General features: G+C 42.3%; 1 long non-coding RNA gene across 3 annotated transcripts in view; it reads right to left on the bottom strand.

Annotated features, from left to right (window-relative positions):
• LOC125152128 (uncharacterized) overlaps positions 1 to 18,851 on the bottom strand; it is a 69,552-nt gene that overhangs the window by 7,017 nt on the left and 43,684 nt on the right. The window contains exon 2 of one of the 3 annotated variants that reach the window (XR_007147056.1): positions 482 to 580. The exons of the other annotated variants lie outside the window; for them this stretch is intronic. This is a non-coding gene — a long non-coding RNA (uncharacterized LOC125152128). The remainder of the gene's footprint in view (positions 1 to 481; positions 581 to 18,851) is intronic. 3 annotated transcript variants of the gene reach the window in all.

Here is an 18,851-nt window from a genome sequence, read left to right as displayed (position 1 = left end):
AACCAATCTAAATGCATTAGCTAAAGTAGCCATGGCAATCCTATAAGCTTTGATTTGCTCTTAGCTAGTCACGGGGAGCTAACGCTAAAGTACATCTTGTTACACCTATGTAAGTGCTATGGGGCAAGTAGAAAGGCCCGTGATTGGCTAAAGGAAAAGACCTGACTCTCTAAAACAGACCCACTAGATTGTGGGACCTATTGGCTTTGAGACCTATTACAGGCGTTAATAGTCATTTTGTTTGTGTTAATTGCCTATTTTACTGTCGATTTATATGTCCTGTCCAGAGTTGTGGGTTTTTTTATTAAAAAAAAGTTTTTTAATGTTTATTTATTTTTGAGAGAGAGAGAGAGAGACAGAGCATGAGTCGGGGAGGGGCAGAGAGAGAGGGAGACGCAGAATCTGAAGCAGGCTCCAGGCTCTGAGCTGTCAGCACAGAGCCCGGCACGGGGCTTGAACCCATGAGCTGTGAGATCCTGACCTGAGCTGAAGTTGGACGCTTAAGCGACTGAGCCACCCAGGCGCCCCTGTCCCGTCCAGAGTTTTAAATGCTACTGCGCGGTCACTGTCACATCAGGTCCTACGACAGAGAGAAAAACAGAGATTGACCTTGGGTCGACTATGGAGTATGTTCGATGCACGGGTTTTTGATCTTAATCAACAACATCTTGACAAGAGTGAAAATCTAGACATCATGAATTCATGTCCTGGAGCCTGACGTCATCTGTCCTTGGCCAAAAGAGAAACTGAGAGGGGAAAAGCAGCCCCTGACATCTGGAACTGATCTAACAGTTGTAGCTAGATCTCAGCATGATCATGAGCCCGTCTGAGGCTCACAGCCAGGCCATTTTGTTCTGTTGGATGTAAGGACCTTCATAGACTTACCAGCCTCAGAGGTTACTCTGAGACCAGGGGTAAAAATGAAACAAAACAAAGCCGCTACATAATTTCATCTAAGAACAGATGCAAATAAGGCCACCGTCCATCCCACGAAGTGCCCAAGGATAAAGCTGTCACCGGCTTTCTAATAGCACTCCATCTGGACCAAATCCATGGCTTCCTTGAACCCTTCACCAAATGACCCACCCAACGCCCAAATCCTGTAACAGGTTGTTTTTTTTTTGCCTAGCACAGGGGCTGTGGAGCGGGCGTGGCCAGGGTTCTAGCTGGGCCACTTACCCGATGTGTGCCCGTGTCCCATACACTGTTGCTCTCCCTGTCTCAGTTTCCCCAGATGCAAAAAAAAAACCTAGGAGCATTCTCTTTCAAAGGGAGCTGGCCACAAACAGGGACTGTTTACCATTCTTAATTGTTACTATCGTAAATCACCCCAACCACAGCTCAAGATCTGGGCTCCAGAGATGCAGATCTTCCCAGGAGGCCAAACTAATTTGGGCCCTGTAAGAGGACTGCAGCCGGCCAGGAGCATGCCTGTCTGCACTCAGCCCTGCCCACTGCCCCTCTGGTCCTTACCACTTCTTCCCTGGCATGAGCTGGGCGGAGTGGGTCAGATGGGAGCTGGGTCCAGGCGGTGGGGGTAGGGCAGGCTGTGTTGGCCACAGTCTTCAAGGGTTTAGGCACAGCACCTCGCCAGGCAGGGCCCCAAGTGTCACAGCCACTACTGCGGCTCCTTAAGCCATCCAAGTGGGCCAGGCTGGCTCAGGGCAGGCTCATTCTCCGGGTGAAGCAGAAAGGCTCACAGACCTATTTCCCCTCCATCTCCTGTAGAACTCAGCCAGCCTCCCCCGCTCCCCTCACACCTACCATGGATGGAAGCATTGCTGTTAGCTTTAATGTCTATATAGCCAACTCCTTCCGGAATCTAGAGATTATCCTCTAATTCCACAAGGGTGTGGCTTTTTTATCATTTATTTATTTTTAATCTTTATTTATTTTTGAGAGAGAGACAGAGCACGAGCAGGGGAGGGGCAGAGAGAGAGGGAGACACAGAATCCGAAGCAGGCTCTGGGCCCTGAGCCGTCAGCACAGAGCCTGATGCGGGGCTCGAACTCACGAACCGTGAGATTGTGACCTGAGCCCAAGTCGGACGCTCAACCGACTGAGCCACCCAGGCGCCCCAAGGGTGTGGCTTTTTTAAAGAAAGAGGTGGTCAGACCTCACCTTCTACTGAGGGCTGAGCCCTGTCTGTAACCCACCCTCCCTCAGCAGAAGAGAGGGGATTGCAGCAGACATCTCCTCCCAGCCCAGCCTTGTATCCTTTCCCCACGACGCAGCAATGGATTGCGAGTTGCAATTCACGCAGCGCCCTTTAACATTTCTTTTTCAGTTAAAAAATCTATTTTTATGGTGGTAAGATCCACATAACATAAGCTTGACCATTTTAACTCTCAGCGTACAATTCTGTGGCATTGAGTACATTCACGTCCTCGTGCAGACATCACCGCCATCCATCTCCAGGACTTTTCTCATGATCTCACACGGAAACTTCAGACCCATTAAATCATATCTTCCCATCCCTCCCTCCCCCCCAGCCCCTGGTGACCACCACCCTCCCTTCTGTCTCTATGAATCTGATTATTCTAAGTACTCATATAAGTGGAATCAGACAGTATTCATTCTTTTGTGTCTAGCTTATTTCACTTAGCATAAAGTTCCTGCTTATGGCCTAATAATATTCCATTGTCGGGGCGCCTGGGTGGCTCAGTCGGTTAAGTGTCCGACTTGGGCTCAGGTCATGATCTCGCGGTCCATGAGTTCAAGCCCCGCGTCGGGCTCTGTGCTGACGGCTCGGAGCCCGGAGCCTGCTTCGGATTCTGTGTCTCCCTCTCTCTCTCTGCCCCTCCCTTGCTCATGCTCTGTCTCTCTCTGTCTCTCAATAATAAATAAATGTTTAAAAAATTTAAAAAAATAATATTCCATCATGTGTATATACGTATTTGTTTCTCCATTCATTTGTGGGTGGATATTTGACATTTCCACCTGTTGTTGGTAATGCTGCTACGAATATCGTATATTAATTTTGTATTTAATGTTCTCAGGAACCACCATTTTGTCTGTAGTCGGCAGTGTTCTCCATTCCCACCAGCAGTGCACAAGGGATTCAACTATTCCAAACCCTTGGCAGCCCTGTGTTTTTGTTTTGTTTTGTTTTGTTTACTAATAGCCATTCTCATAGGTTGTAATGATATTTCATTGTGATCTTCATTTTGCATCCCCCTAATGATTAATGATGCTGGGCATCTTTTCATAGGCTTATTGGCCATTCGTACATCTTCTTTGGAGAAGAGTTCTTTATATATTCTAGATACTAGACCTTTATCAAATATGATTTGCAAACGTTTTTTCTCATACTATAAGTTGTCCTTGCCCTTTCTTAACGGTGTCCTTTGATGCACAGACATTTTTAATTTTTATGGAGTCCAATTTATCTGTGTTTCTTTTGTTACTTGTGCTTTTGGTGTTATATAGGAATCAACTGCTAAATCCAAAGTCATGAAGATTCACCCCTATGTTTTCTCCTAAAAGTTTCATGGATTCAGCTCTTATATGTTGATCATCGATTTAAAACTTAATTTGTAAATCAGTTAAGGGAAAAGAGTAGATGAAATATGCATTTATATAATTTTTTATGATTAGAGATACCTTTATCAGTTCTGTGTTTGTGTGTGTGTGTGTGTGTGTGTGTGTGTGTGTGTGTATGAATTTCCATATGAGTTTAGTTGCTTTCAGCCTGAAGAATATTCTTCAGTATGTCTTTTTTTTTAAATGCTTGTTTATTTTTGATAGAGAAAGAGAGAGTGCGCACAAGCAGGGGAGGGGCAGACACAGAGGGAGTCAGAGAATCCAAAGCAGGCTCCAGGCTCTGAGCCGTCAGCACAGAGCCCAATGAGGGACTTGAAATCATAGACTCTGAGACCATGACCTGAGCCAAAGTCGGATGCTCAACTGACTGAGCCATGCAGGCAACCCCCCCACCATTTGATTCTTGCATATAATTTCTTTTTTTTTTAATGTTTATTTATCTATTTTGAGTGAGAGAGAGCAGGCGTGTGCAAGAGGGGGAGAAGCAGAGAGAGAGAGAGAGAGAGAGAGAGAGAGAATCCCAAGCAGGCTTTGCACTGTCAGCATGGAGCCCGATGCGGGGCTTAAACTCACAAACCCGTGAGTTCAACCTGAGCCGAAGTCGACAGTCTGGATGCTTAACAGACCAAGCCACCCAAGGGCCCTGAACACAGAATATTCACATACGTCATTAAGGAAAGGTCTACACAAATCCCACGATACTAGTGTTAAACACAGAGACATGCTACACAGAATCTAAATACACTGGACTCTGTTAAACGCCAAGTTTTAACATATACTGTTAAGCAAGTACATCCGTGAAACAGTACAACTAAATACAGTGTTTCACAAACCTATTACACACCATGCCCTGTTAAACGCAGCGTTCGCACATATCTCAACAAAGCAATTCATTCGTGCACCACCCAGTGCTAAAAACACTGCTTCACAGAGGAATCATATACTGAATCAATCACACGCCTCGCTCTTAAAAGCCAAGTTTCAGCACGTGTCACTGAAGAAAAGGTGCATGTGCCACACGGCACTAACCACAGTGTATCGGAGACAGCACTGTTCCGAATCACAGACACACCTACTGTGTTTAGCAACTTGCGACGGATGTATACCTTTCTTGGTGGCGCATGCTTGAAGTGTTTTAAAAATAGCATAGGGGAGCGCCTGGGTGGCTCGGTCGGTAAAGCGTCCGACTTTGGCGCAGGTCATGATCTTGTGTCTCGTGGGTTCGGGCCGCACATCGGGCTCTGGGCCGACAGCTCGGAGCCCGGAGCCTGCTTCGGGTTCTGTGTCTCCCTCTCCCTCTGCTCTGCCCCGCCCCCCCCCCCCCCCCCCCCCCCCGCTCACACTCTGTCTCTAAAATAAGTAAACATTGAAAAAATTAAAAGGAAAAACTATTCTATGATCTAGAAACCATTATTTAAATAAATAAATAAATAAATAAATAAATAAATAAATATGTGTATATATATATGCATATATATATATAAAGCTGGGGTACATGATTATTATATATGGGTATATATACCCAATATACATATTGGGTACATGATATTATATATATATATGTGTGTGTGTATATATATATACATATATATACACATATATATACATATATGTATATATATATGTGTGTGTGTGTATATATATATATATATATATATATATATATATATATAAAGCTTGGGTACATGATTGATTCCAGAAAGTGAAGTCTCTGTGAAAAACTGCTTAGAAATGCATGGTGCATGTCACCAACTGACGCATGTTGACATTGGAATAATAGGCCAGTGTGTGTGATTTATTCCTTGGCGGGACATCCCTGTAAAAGAGCGTGTTTATGCACATACTCCTTTCCAGAAGTGGAAACTTTGCAGAACAGAGCTGGGGGCCTGAATATTTAGTATACGACGTCTGCCTGATGCATTCTGTGGAGCCCTGTGTGGTACATTTGCTCCGGACCTCGTGCCATACGTTGAAACTCTTCACACAAGTACGACAGGTGGTGACTGACCTGGTACATAGATGTCCGTGTGAAAGGATGCCTGTGACCCGGTGTGCGTGTGTACTCATTTCTTTATCGCCATATATTGAGACTCTGTTCATCAGAGCTCTGGGCGTGACCGATTTAGTACAGAGATGACTGAATCGCTGTGTTCAGTTCTCTGTCACGCATGTCCCTTGCTGACATCTGTTGAAACTCTGTCCTGTCAGAACTAGGTGCATGTTTTCTTTGTCGTGGTGAAGTCTCTGGGAACCATTATGATTAAGAATTGGTCCATCATGGCCCTTTCATGAGGATGGAACTGAAAGAGAAGGAGGAAGCCCTTGCCCTTCCCAAAGCCAAAGCCCGCAAAGGCTTTGAAAGCCTTTCCAAAGTCCCATACGGAAAAGAAGATCCGCATCTACATTCCGAAGGCAGCCCAGATAGCCTCCAAAGAGCACCCCCAGGAGAAACAAGCTTGACCGCTATGCCATCACCAAGTTCCCCCTGACTTCCGCGTCAGCCATGGAGAAAATAGAGAACACAGCACACTTGTGTTCATTGTGGACGTCCAGGGCAACAAGCACCAGATCAAACAGGCTACGAATAAGTTCTAGGACGCTGACGTGGCCAAGGTCAACACGCTGATCAGGCCCGATGGAGAGAAGAAGGCATATGTTCGGCTGACTCCTGACTATGATGCTTTGGACGTTGCCAGCAAAATTGGGATCATCTGAGCTAAGCCCAGCTGGCTAAATCTAAATATAAATTTTTCAACATATAAAAAAAGAATTTATGCATCATTTACTCCTCTTTAGTGACGTTAGCACATGGTTGTGTGTGCACTCCGTTTTTAGTGATCAGTGTTGGCACTCTGTGTTTGAAGGACTAGGTGCATGAATGATTAAATATAGTGATATCCACCGTGTTTAACGTTGTGTGACTCGTGTATTTTGTCGTTTGCGACATGTGTCGAAACTCAGTGTTTTTCTAAAAATTTTTAAATGTTTTTTATTTATTTTTGAGAGACAGAGACAGAGACAGAGACGGAGTGCAGCGGGGGAGGGGCAGAGAGATAGGGAGACACAGAATCCGAAGCAGGCTTCGGGCTCCGAGCGGTCAGCACAGAGCCGGACGCGGGGCTTGAACCCATGAGCTGTGAGATCATGACCCAAGCCAAAGTTGGATGCTTAACCAACTGAGCCACCCAGGCGCCCTGAGACTCCACGTTTGAAAGAGCTCTGGGAGAGGTTGAGTCAGTGCAGTGACATCTCTGTGAATTTCTGGTCAGCAGGTGCTCTTTCCTCTCTTATTGGTATGCGTGGAAACCAACCCACTGGAGCTGGGTGCATAGTTGACTCAGAACAGCGATGTCGTGGAGAAATGTTTAGCATATGGGCTCTTTGGCTTAGTGCCATGGATTGAAACCTGTGTCTCACAAGCCCCCTCTGGAATAAAGTCAGCCTAACGACCTCTCTTCTAAAGCTTGTTGTACCGTTTAGCCGCGGTGTCCTAGGTGTCCAACTTTTTCTAGTTGCCTATGTTGAAACAGTGTCTAACTGAGCTCTTTGCAGATTGATGCAGGGGTGATAGATCTGTGAAACACTGTGTTTTGGAGAGGGTGGGGGTTGTTCTGTTTTAAGTAACATGTAACTAAAATATTCTTTACTTAGTATGTAGTGTGTTACTATCTAAGTAACAAAACTCTGCATCTGAGCCCGGACGTGATTGAATCAGTACCATGTCAGGGAAGCGCTGTGTTTAGCAGCGTGAGCTGCCTGGGTTTCTTCTCTTGTTCCCTGGTTCTATTTAAAAATTGAGATATAGGGGCGCCTGGGTGGCTCAGTTGGTTAGGCGACCGACTTCAGCTCGGGTCATGATCTCACACTCTGTGAGTTCAAGCCCCGCATCGGGCTCTGGGCTGACAGCTCAGAGCCTGGAGCCTGCTTCAGATTCTGTGTCTCCCCCTCTCTCTACCCCTCCCCTGCTCACACTCTGTGTCTCTGTCTCTCAATAATAAATAGACATTAAAAAAAATTTAATAAAAAAAATAAAATAAAATAAAAATTGCGATATAGGGGTGCCTGGGTGGCTCAGGTGGTTAAGCGTCCGACTTCAGCTCAGATCATGATCTCACAGTTTGTGAGTTCGAGCCCCCCCATTGGGCTCTCTGCTGTCGGTGCAGAGCCTGTTTTGGATCCTCTGTTCCCCTGTCTCTCTGCTTCCCCTGCTCACGCTCTCTCTCTCTCTCTCTCTCTCTCAAAAATCAACATTAAAAAAAGATATACCCTCTTAGCAGCTTTCACATATATAATACAGTATGTTAACTATAGTCATTATGTTGCATATTACATCTCTAAGGCTTATTTATTTTTAACCGGGAGTTGTACAATCTTTTGACCATCTTCCCCCATTTTTAACATTTCCTACCACTCACCTCTGGCAATCACCAATCTGTTCTCTGAATCTATGGACTCAGTTTTTGGTTTTTTGTTATGTGTGTGTTTTTATTTTATTATTTTTTATTTTTTATTTTTATCATGTTCTTTTTTAAATTTATTTTTTAAAATTTACATCCAAGTTTAGTTAGCATATAGTGCAACAATGATTTCAGGAGTAGATTCCTTCATGCCCTTACCCATTTAGCCCACACCCCCTCCTAAAACCTTCCAGTAACCCTTTGTTTGCTCTCCATATTTAATTTTCTTTTTTTAATAATTTTTTTAATGTTTATTTATTTTTGAGACAGAGAGAGACAGAGCATGAGTTGGGGAGGGGCAGAGAGAGAGGGAGACACAGAATCTGAAGCAGGCTCCAGGCTCCGAGCCATCAGCATAGAGCCCGATGAGGGGCTCGAACTCGTCAACCACGAGATCATGACCTGAGCCAAAGTTGGACGCTCAACTGACTGAGCCACACAGGCGCCCCATCCATATTTAAGTTTCTTATGTTTTGTCCCCCTCTCTGTTTTCATATTATTTTTGCTTCCCTTCCCTTATGTTCATCTGTTTTGTATCTTAAATTCTTCATACCAATGGAGTCAAATGATATTTATCTTTCTCTGATTGACTAATTTTGCTTAGCATAATACCCTCTAGTTTCATCCACATAGTTGCAAACGGCAAGATTTCATTCTTTTTGATTCTCGAGTAATACTCCATTATATATGTATACCACATCTTCTTTATCCATTCATCCATCGATGGGCATTTGAGCTCTTTCCATACTTTGGCTATTGTTGATAGTGCTGCTATAAACATTGGGGTGCATGTGTCCCTTCAAAACAGCATACCTGTATCCCTTGGATAAATACCCAGTAGTGCAATTGCTGGGTTGTAGGGTCGTTCTATTTTTAATTTTTTGAGGAACCTCCATACTGTTTTCCAGAGTGGCTGCACCAGTTTGCATTCCCACCAGCAGAGCAAGAGGGTTCCTTTTTCTCCACATCCTCACCATCTTCTGTTGCCTAAGTTGTTGATGTTAGCCATTCTGACAGGTGTGAAGTATATCATTGCTGTTTTGACTTACATTTCCCTAATGAGGAGTGATGTTGACCATTTCTTCATGTGTCAGTTGGCCATCTGGATGTCTTCTTTGGAGAAGTGTCTATTCATGTCTTTTGCCCATTTCTCCACTGGATTATTTGTTTTTTGGGTGTTGAGTTTGAGAAGTTCTTTATAGATTTTGGATACTAACCCTTTATCTGATATGTCATTTGTGAATATCTTCTCCCATTCCATCAGTTGCCTTTTAGTTTTGCTGATTGTTTCCTTCTCTGTGCAGAAGCTTTTTATTTTGATGAGGTCCCAATAGTTCATTTTTGCTTTTGTTTCCCTTGCCTCCGGAGATGTGTTGAGTAAGAAGTTGCTGTGGCCAAGGTCAAAGAGGTTGTTGCCTGCTTTCTCCTCGAGCATTTTGACGGCTTCCTGTCTTACATTGAGGTCTTTCATGCATTTTGAGTTTATTTTTGTGTATGATGTAAGAAAGTGGTCCAGGTTCATTCTCCTGCATGTCACTGTCCAGTTTTCCCAGCACCACTTGCCAAAGAGACTGTCTTTGTTCCATTGGATATTCTTTCCTGCTTTGTCAACGATCTGTTGGCCATACGTTTGTGGGTCCATTTCTGGGTTCTGTATTCTGTTCCATTGATCTGACTGTCTGTTCTTGTGCCACTACCATACTGTCTTGATGATTACAGCTTTGTAATACAGCTCTAAGTCCGGGATTGTGATGCTTCCTGCTTTGGTTTTCTTTTTCAAGATTGCGTTGGCTATTCAGGGTCTTTTATGGTTCCATACAAATTTACGATTGTTTGTTCTAGTTCTATGAAGAATGCTAGTGTTATTTTGATAGGTATTGCATTGGATATGTAGATTGCTTTGGGTAGTATTGACATTTTAATAATATTTGTTCTTTAACAATATTTGTTCTTCCTATCCAGGAGCATGGAATCATTTTCCATTTTTTTGTGTCTTCTTCGATTTCTTTCATAAGCTTTCTATAGTTTTCAGTGTAGAGATTTTTCACCTCTTTGGTTAGATTTATTCCTAGGTATTTTATGGGTTTGGGTGCAATTGTAAATGGGATCAATTCCTTGATTTTTCTTTCTGTTGCTTCATTGTTGGTGTATAGGAATGCAACCGATTTCTGTGCATTGATTTTATATCCTGTAACTTGGCTGAATTCATGGATCAGTTATAGCAATTTTTTGGTGGAATCTTTTGGGTTTTCCACATACAGTATCATGTCATCTGCAAAGAGTGAAAGTTTGACCTCCTCCTGGCCAATTTAGATGCCATTTATTTCTTTGTGTTGTCTGACCTGTCTTGTTCCTGACCTTAGGGGGAAAGCTCTCAGTTTTTCTCCATTGAGGATATTAGCATTATATGGCTTTTATGATCTTATGATCTTATGATCTCAAGGTATGATCCTTCTATCCCTACTTTCTTGAGGGTTTTTATCAAGAAAGGATGTTGTATTTTGTCAAATGCTTGCTCTGCATCTATTGAGAGGATCTTGTGGTTCTTGTCCTTTCTTTTATTGATGTGACGAATCACATTGATTGTTTTGCAGATATTGAACCAGCCCTGCATCCCAGGTATAAATCCCACTTGGTCGTGGTGAATAATTCTTTTAATGTATTGTTGGATCCAGTTGGCTAGTATCTTCTTGAGGATTTTTGCATCCATGGTCATCAGGGAAAATGGTCTATAGTTCTCCTTTTTAGTGGGGTCTTTGTCTGATTTTGGAATCAAGGTAATGCTGGCCTCATAGAAAGAATTTGGAAGTTTCCCTTACATTTCTATTTTTTGGAACAGCTTCAAGAGAATAGGTGTTAACTCTTCCTTAAATGTTTGGTAGAATTCCCCTGGAAAGCTATCTGGCCCTGGACTCTTATTTTTGGGGAGATTTTTGATTACTAATTTGATTTCTTTACAGGTTATGGGTCTGTTCAAATTCTCTGTTTCTTCCTATTTCAGTTTTGGTAGTTTATATGTTTCTAGGAATTTGTCCTTTCTTCCAGATTGCCCATTTTATTGGCATATAATTGCTCATAATATTCTCTTATTATTGTTTTTATTTCTGCTGTGTGGGTTGTGATCTCTTCTCTTTCATTCTTGATTTTATTTATTTGGGTCCTTTCCTTTTTCTTGTTGATCCAACTAGATAGTGGTTTATCAATTTTGTTAATTCTTTCAAAGAACCAGCTTCTGGTTTCATTGATCTGTTCTACTATTTTTTTGGTTTCGATAGTATTGATTTCTGCTCTAATATATTTATTATTTCCTGTATTCTTCTGGTTTTGGGTTTAATTTTCTGTTCTTTTTCCAGCTCTTTAAGGTGTAAGGCTAGGTTGTGTACCTAGACCTTTCTTTCTTCTTTAGGAAGGCCTGGATTGCTATATACTTTCCTCTTCTGACTGCCTTTGCTGCGTCCCAGAGGTTTTGGGTTGTGGTGTTATCATTTTCATTGGCTTTCATGTACTTTTTAATTTCCTCTTTAACTTCTTGGTTAACCCATTCATTCTTTAGTAGGATGTTCTTTAGTCTCCAAGTATTTGTTACCTTTCCAAATTTTTTCTTGTGGTTGATTTCAAGTTTCACAGCATTGTGGTCTGAAAATATGCATGGTATGACTTTTATCTTTTCATGTTGAGGCTGATTTGTGCCTCAGTCTATTCTGAGAGAATGTTCCATGTACACTGGAGAAGAATATATATTCTGTTGCTCTAGGATAAAATGTTCTGAATATATCTGTTAAGTCCATCTGGTCCAGTGTGTCATTCAAAGCCATTGTTTCCTTGTTGATGATCTGTCAATTGTTGTAAGTGGGGTGGTGAAGTCCCCTACTATTATGGTATTATTATCAATGAGTTTCTTTATGTTTATGATTAATTGATTTATATATTTGGGTGCCTCCACATTTGGAGCAGAAATGTTTACAACTGTTAGATCTTCCTGGTGGATAGACCCCTTAATTATGATATAATGCCCTTCTTCATCTCTTGTTACAGTCTTTATTTTAAAGTCCAGACTGTCTGATATAAGTATGGCTACTCCAGCTTTCGTTTGTCAATCACTAGCATGATAGATGGTTCTCCACCCCCTTACTTTCAATCTCAAGGTGTCTTTAGGTCTAAAGTGGGTCTCTTGTAAAGAGCATATAGATGGATCTTGTTTTCTTATCCATTCTATTACCCTATGTCTTTTGATTGGAGCATTTAGTCCATTGACGTTTAGAGTGAGTACTGAAAGATATTAATTTATTGCCACTATGTTTCTTGTAGAGTTGGAGTTTCTGGTGGTGTTCTCTGGTCCTTTCTAGTCTTTGTTGCTTTTGGTCTTTTCTTTTTTCTTTTTTCATCTTTTCTTCCCTCAGAGAATCCCCCTTAACATTTCTTGCAGGGCTGGTTTAGTGGTCACGAACTCTTTTAATTTTTGTTTGTCTGGGAAACTTTTAATCTCTCCTTCTATTTTGAATGACAGCCTTGTTGGATAAAGAATTCTTGGCTGCAAATTTTTCTGATTCAGCACATTGAATATATCCTGCCACTCTTTTCTGGCCTGCCAAGTTTCTGTGGGTAGGTTTGCTGCAAACCTAATCTGTCTTCCCTTATAGGTTAAGGACTTTTTTCCCTTGCTGCTTTTATAATTCTGTCCTTGCTTGAGTATTTTGTGAATTTGATTATGATATGCCTTGTTGATGGTAGGTTTTTGTTTAATCTAATGGGAGTCCTCTGTGCTTCCTGGATTTTGATGTCTGTGTCTTTCCCCAGGTTAGGAAAGTTTTCCACTATGATTTCCTCACATAACCCTTCTACCCCTTTTTCTGTCTTCATCTTCTGGGACCCCTCTGATTCTGATGTTGTTCTTTTTTAGTGGGCCACTGATTTCTCTAATTCTTAAATCATGCTATTTTGCTTTAGTTTCCCTCTTTTTTTTTCTGCTTCATTATTCTCCATAAGTTTGTCCTCTATATCATTGATTCACTGCTCTGCCCCATCCATCTTTGCCGCTGTGGCATCCATTCGAGATTGCAGCTCAGTTATAGCATTTTTTATTCCATCCTGCATAACTTTTACTTGCTTTATCTCTGCAGAAAGGGATTGTAATCTATTTTTTACCCCAGCCAGTATTCTTATTATCGTGATTCTAAATTCTGGTTCAAACATCTTGCTTGTATCTGTGTTGATTAAGTCCCTGGCTGTCTTTTCTTCCTGCTCTTTCTTTTGGAGTGAATTCCTTTGTATTCATCATTTTGAAGGAAGAAAAGGAATAAGGTAAAAAAAATTAAAAAATTAAAAACAACACACACAAAAAATCAAATAAATGATGCTAGATGCTAGGTGTGTTTTGGTTTGGGTGTCAAGAGAAGTTTAATAGATTAGAGAAAAAAGGTGGGGGGGGAATAAAACGTTTGAAAACTTGAAAAAATGAATACAATAAAATAGAATAAAATGAGATGTTGGAAGTAAAATAGAATTTGAAAAATTTACAAAAAAAATATTATAGAAAAAATAAAAATATTAATAAAAATTGAAAATAAAAATATTTTTTTTCTCTTTCTGTATTCAAGAAAGAGAAAAGAAATGAAAAAGAGAAAAAAGAAAATTGTATAGATGGATCAGCAAACAGACTGAAATACTATTGAAATTACTTCGTTTTCCCTTAGAAGTCAAACTATGAAGCACTTTATAGTCCGTAAACTAAGCAGGTGGAGAGACTTGTGTTCCTGAAGAATGAGGTTAGCCCAGTTGGCCGGGACTTAGTGTAATGGCTCCATTCTCCACTAGATGGCGCTGCTCAGCTTACTGGGGTGGATTGTTGTGGTGCATCGTAGGTGCTTATGTGCATGCGCTGGAGAGGTGAAAATGGCATCACCCAGCTACCCAGTCTCTAGTATCGGAACTCTGTGCTCTCCCTGACCAGCAATCAGGCACTCGTCTTTTGTCTTTGGCTTCCATCCACTCCCCACTTTTTTTAAAAAAAAAAATTTTTTTTCAACGTTTTTATTTATTTTTGGGACAGAGAGAGACAGAGCATGAATGGGGGAGGGGCAGAGAGAGAGGGAGACACAGAATCGGAAACAGGCTCCAGGCTCCGAGCCATCAGCCAAGAGCCTGATGCGGGGCTCGAACTCACGGACCGCGAGATCGTGACCTGGCTGAAGTCGGACGCTTAACCGACTGCGCCACCCAGGCGCCCCCACTCCCCACTTTTACACAGTCCTTGACCAAGCCATCAGGTTGCCAGGTGGCCCCGCCCTCCTGAGTTTTATCTCAGATGTGGCTGTGTTTCCCGACCCCTCACTTCTGAGGGACTGTGGTTTTAACCCACTCAGACCCTCTGTGGGAGGGTCTCACTGAGCAATAGTCAGGTGCCTGCTGCATCCAGGACCTTTCGAGGGACCGTGCTGCTGCCAAGGCCCAGAGACTGCAGCCAGGTGCCAGCCCACCCCAGAAAAAGTTCACGCGATTGTGTAGCAGCAGCGGTTCCGGGATTATGGAGAATCACAACACACATCTGGTGCCAGGCTTCACCCTTAATGACCTTGTCCAGCACCAGTGAATGTGGTTGTTCTCCGGGGTCTGCTGGCCCAAGGACCCCTAGACCTGACTCTCCACTCTTGGGGATTCGCCCTTCCCACCAGAGCACCACCAGGTATCGAGCTGTGGAGTTTCAGACTCTGTGCCCCCCTGTTTATAGAGTCTTCATGGAATTTAAACCCTCTCTTTCGTTTCTCCTGTTTTAGTTCAGTCTCTACGGCTGTTTCCACTTTCCCACTTTCTCTCCAGCTGCTTTTGGTGGGGGGTGCTTTTCTTTTTTTTTTTTTATTTTTTTTTTATTTTTTTTTTTTTTAATTTTTTTTTTTAACGTTTATTTATTTTTGAGACAGAGAGAGACACAGCATGAACGGGGGAGGGTCAGAGAGAGAGGGAGACACAGAATCTGAAACAGGCTCCAGGCTCTGAGCAGTCAGCACAGAGCCCGACGCAGGGCTCGAACTCACATACCGCGAGATCGTGACCTGAGCCGAAGTCGGACGCCCAACCGACTGAGCCACCCAGGCGCCCCGGGGGTGCTTTTCTTGTACTCTTCCCCCGTCTCCATCCTCTCTCCACAACAAAAACAGCTCCCTGCCCTCTGTGGCTTCTCTCTCTCCCAGTTCACCTCCCCATGTCACATACCTGCTGAATTCTGTGGTTCAGGTTGTGCAGATTGTTGTGTTAATCCTCAGATCAGTTTTCTAGGTGTGCAGGATGGCTTAGTGTTGATCTGGCTATGTCTCATGGATGCGAGGTGCAAAACAAACAAACAAACAAACAAAAAAACTCCGATGCTGTTCTTCCATCTTGGTGTCTCCCCCTGTGTGTGTGTGTGTTTCAGGATTCCACATATAGGTGAGATCACACAGTATGTGGCTTTCTCTATCTGACTTATATCACTTAGCATAATGCCCTCAAGGTCCATCCATGTTGTTGCAAGTGGCAGGATTTCCTTTTTTGATGGCTGAATAATATTTCATTGTATGAACATGTGTGTGTATATCACATTTTCTTTATTCATTTATCCATCGATGGACACTTAGGTTGTTTCCATATCTGGGCTATTGTAAATAATGCTGCAATGAATATGGATGTACAGATATCTTTTTCTTTTAAGTTTTTTTAAATGTTTATTTATTTTTGAGAGAGAGAGAGAGACAAAGCACAAATGGGGAGGGTCAGAGAGAGATGGAGACACAGAATCGGAAGCAGGCTCCAGGCTCTGAGATATCAGCACAGAACCTGATGTGGGGCTTGAACCCATGAACCGCAAGATCATGAACTGAGCCAAAGTCAGATGTTCAACCAACTGGGCCACCGAGGTGCCCCCCAGATATCTTTTTGAGTTAGTGTTTTGTTTCCCTCAAACACCCAGAAGTGGAATTGTTGGATCACATGGTATTTTCCATTTTTAATTTTTTGAGGAGCCTCCATATTGCCTTCAATAGTAGTGGCACCAATCAGCATTCCCACCAATGGTGTGCAAGGATTCTCTTTTCTCTACATCTTCACCAACACTTATCTCTTGTCTTTTTGACTCTAGCCATTCTAACAGGTATGGTGGTCTATGTCACTGGGGGGTTTATTTGCATTTCATTGACGATCAGTGATGTTGAACAGCTTTTCATGTACCTATTGGCCATTGGCAGGTCTTCTTTGGAAAAATGTCTATTCTGATCCTCTGGCCATTTTGTAAAACTTGGTTTCATTTTTTTCTTTTTCTTTTTCTTTTTCTTTCTTTCTTTCTTTCTTTCTTCTTCTTCTTCTTCTTGCTATTGAGTTGTATGAATTCTTTATATATTTTGTATATTAACCCCTTATCAGATAAATGGTTTGCAACTATTTTCTCCCCATTTGGGAAGTTGCTTTTTCATTTCTTGATGATTTCCTTTGCTGTGCGGAAATATGCTCATTCTTTACTGAAAAACGTTGAAGCTCTGTGTTACCAGAGCTAGGTATGTGACTGATTCAGCATGGTGATGTCCCCGTGAAACCCTATGTTTAGCATTATACAGTGCATGTGGCCCTTTCTTTGATAACATCTGATGAAACTGTTTTTTACGCTAGTCACGTGCGTGTCGTCCTCAGTAGAGTGGTGTCTCTGTGAAAAGCTTTATGCTTAAGATTGTGTGGTGCCTGGAGTCCTTTCTTGAGGAATAGCTGTTGTATATTGTAGTAACATAGCTCTGTGTTGTTATTTACTTAGCATAGTGATGTCTCTGAGTTTAGGCTTTTGTGGTGTGTGGGCTTCTTTCTTTAGGGTGACATAATGAAACTCTATTAAAAGAGCTCAGTGCGTATGTGTGCACGGGTACGGATATAGAATCAACATGGAACCAGCATATCGAGTCCATATGGTGCTGACGCTATGTGGTGCATATAATTTCATCTCGAGTGACATAAGTTAAAACACTGCGCTTCATCTGTCTTGATGCACGATCGATTCAGTATGGTGCTCTGGGACACACAGTGGTTAGTACTGAGTGGTTGCAAAGAGTCCTTTCTATAGTCACATACATTGAAACTCATGTTCAACAGATCTCCATGAGGGATCTGTGTCTGGGCCTATGTGATGCATGTGCTACCATTGTAAAAAAATATATATATATGTTTATTTTATTTTTGAGAGAGAGACAGAGAGACAGAGTGCGAGTAGAGGAGGGTCAGAGAGAGAGAGAGAGGGAGACACAGAATCCAAAGCAGGCTCCAGGCTCCGAGCTGGCGGCACAGAGCCCGGCGCGAGGTTCGAACTCACGGACTGCGAGATCATGACCTGAGCTGAAGTCGGTTGCTCAACCAACTGAGTCACACGGGTGCCCCTATATGTGCTACTTTTTAATGACATATGTTGAAGGTGCATTTAAAAGAAGTTGGTGGTTGATTGAGTCAGTACAGAAATGTGTGTTTGTAATACTGTTTAGCACTCTGTGGTCCACACGCTCTGATTTTAGTGACATATGTTTAAACTACACACTTAGCTCCGCCAGGGGCATGGCTGATTCAGTAGAATGATGTCTCTTTGAAAGACTGTGTATAGTACTGAAATGTGCAAGCACTCTTTTCTCTAGTAACATATGTTGAAATTCTGTGTGAAAGAAAGGCATCACTTAACAGAATCTCTCGTGCACCTACATCTGATAAACCCCAAGTTTCAACATATGTCACTAAAGGGAAAGATACGCACACCATTGATTGCTAACCATGGTGCGTCACAGAGACATCATCAATCGTGCACACAGAGCTTTTAAAACAGAGTTCAGGGGTGCCTGGGTGGCTCAGTTGGTTGAGCATTTGACTCTTGATTTCAGCTCAGGTCATGATCCCAGGGCCATGAGATCGAGCCCCGTGTTGGGCTTTGTGCTGAGCAAGGATCCTGCTTAAGATTCTCTCTCTCTTTCTCTCTCCCTCTGCCCCTCTCCCCCACTCACATGTTCTCTCTCTCTCTCTAAAATAAAATAAAATAAAATAAAATAAAAATAAATAAAACCAGAATTCAAAAATACGTCTCAAAAGAAAGGAATGGATGTGCCTGTGTCACACATTGCCAAGCATGTTTTTGTTTTTGTTTTCAGAGACATTACATTACTGGATGAATCAGGAAATTAGTCTTATAAAACCCAAAGTTTCAAAATATGTCACTAAATGTAGAATACATGCATGACACAGTTCTAAACAAAGTGATTCAAAGAGATGTCACTTCACTGAAAACAAAATCACTTGCTTCCTATTTAATGCAGTTTCGACATCACTAAAAAGGAAGTTCAGACACCATACCCCGCCAAAGAAAAGTTTTCAGAGACATCACTACTGAATCAGTCATGCCCCTAATTCTGTGATTTCAACATATGTCACCAACAATGGCGTCCTACACCACACAGTGCTGAGCAGTGTTTCACAGTGACTTCCCATAGGTGACTTCCCTTCACCTCGCTTGTTTATAGGGTCCCAACACGTGTCACAAGGAAAGGAGTGCATACATCACACGGTGACAACAAACACGCTATTAGAGTTAGGATTTTTGTTGGATACAGGCGTTCAAGGACACATCTGTCAAATCACTAGCTGACAACTGAGCTAGTGGCAAGAGACTTCTTTGACCACATGTGACCAAAAAATGCAGACTTTGCAAAAATAACTTAGCAAAGTCATTAAACAATCAATCAACTATAACCTGCAGCAAGCAGCAAAAACAGACCCTGAGGGTGGGGAATCTGATTTCCAGAGTTACCTACTGTAAGAGTCAAATGTCTAGTTATCAGCAAAAATGACAAAGAAACAAAGTAA

This window comes from Prionailurus viverrinus, chromosome E1 (assembly GCF_022837055.1).
Source record: "Prionailurus viverrinus isolate Anna chromosome E1, UM_Priviv_1.0, whole genome shotgun sequence".
In the NCBI taxonomy this organism is placed as follows: domain Eukaryota; kingdom Metazoa; phylum Chordata; class Mammalia; order Carnivora; family Felidae; genus Prionailurus; species Prionailurus viverrinus.
This window is presented reverse-complemented; position numbering and strand designations above follow the sequence as displayed.